Genomic DNA, 1,388 nt, shown 5'->3' with positions numbered 1-1,388 from the left:
TATATATAAGACTTGGGAGAGAAAGCTTTGAAATAAGACAATTTTGTCATTTGTCTATTCTATAATGTAATTAGCTAATTTAAAAATTGTTGCCCCACATGGAATATAGTATAAAAATGATACCATGATTATATATTAAATAATGAGATAATTACCTACATATACTGGTCAGGTGTCTAGTTTACTAATTTTGGCCTAATCTCCATTTTCTTACCTGTTTTAACCTTGTTCTTACAATTTAGCCTATTTGACACCTTTTTTCTGTTCCCACCTTTTTCCCTTCTCCATGCATTTTCTTTTCTTCACCTCATTCTTTTCTCTCCCACAATGTTTCTTTTTTCTCTTAAATCAAATTAATTTCAATTTTCACTCTTACTTCTTCATTTCTTCACTCTTTCATCTCCTCTCCTTTGTTCACGTTCCCTTTTTCTTTCCCTTTCTTATTTTTTTTCTTGGAAGATCCATTTGTGAATACAAAACTAGATCGGATAATTAAACTTTCTTATAATGGTTGAGCTAGAAAATTTAATCTAAAGTGTGATATTTGTGTTGATCGGATATTATGTCTTGCCTTGGCGGGTTAGAACTTAAAGAATTTGATCGAGATATCCTCATAAAATTGTAAAACCTTGATTTGAAATTCTAAATCCACGAAGTAGATATCAAGAACAATGGTTAATGTTGTTGAGAAATTGAATTTCAGTGCTGTTAAGTTGAAAAGTCAATATTAATCACTATGTTAGCGGACCTTCTTCTTTTTCTTCCCTATTCTTTTTATTTTTATTGAATGGCGTTTGTATTATTACGTTGGTATAACCGGCTGTTATGGTGGTTTTGTGGTGGTGGTGCGACAGAGGATATGTGAAAATGTGATGGTATCTTGCAGTGTCTATTCATGAATAGACTTATATTTATATTGTATATCCATGCATAAATGTGTATATACTAACAATAATACATTATTATACACTGAATATACAATGCTTATACATATGTATAGGGTGGAGGCCATAAGGTGCTTAGATAGAATAACTAATTAAGTAACAATATTTTTATAACTATACAGAACAAATACATTATCTATACACAAATGATATAGTGGCCTACACGGGCTGCAAACTAGATGCTTGGGCCGTATAGCTATACGGAACAAATACATTATCTATACACCGATGATACAGTAAGCTACATCGGCTGTAAACTAGATGCATGAGTCGTCTATATAAGTTATTTCCCTTTGTAAAAATACCTTCTAGATTTTTAAAAGAAACTACTGATGATTTTAGACCAAATTCGTTCAGGTAAAGTAAACGATAAAAAGGACTAAAGGGAGTTTAGTAATTTTTGTAAAGTACATCAATTAATCTTTAGTCTTTGATTCACAACTA

The sequence above is a fragment of the Lycium ferocissimum genome, chromosome 10 (genome assembly GCF_029784015.1).
Source record: "Lycium ferocissimum isolate CSIRO_LF1 chromosome 10, AGI_CSIRO_Lferr_CH_V1, whole genome shotgun sequence".
Lineage (NCBI taxonomy): Eukaryota > Viridiplantae > Streptophyta > Magnoliopsida > Solanales > Solanaceae > Lycium > Lycium ferocissimum.
This window is presented reverse-complemented; position numbering follows the sequence as displayed.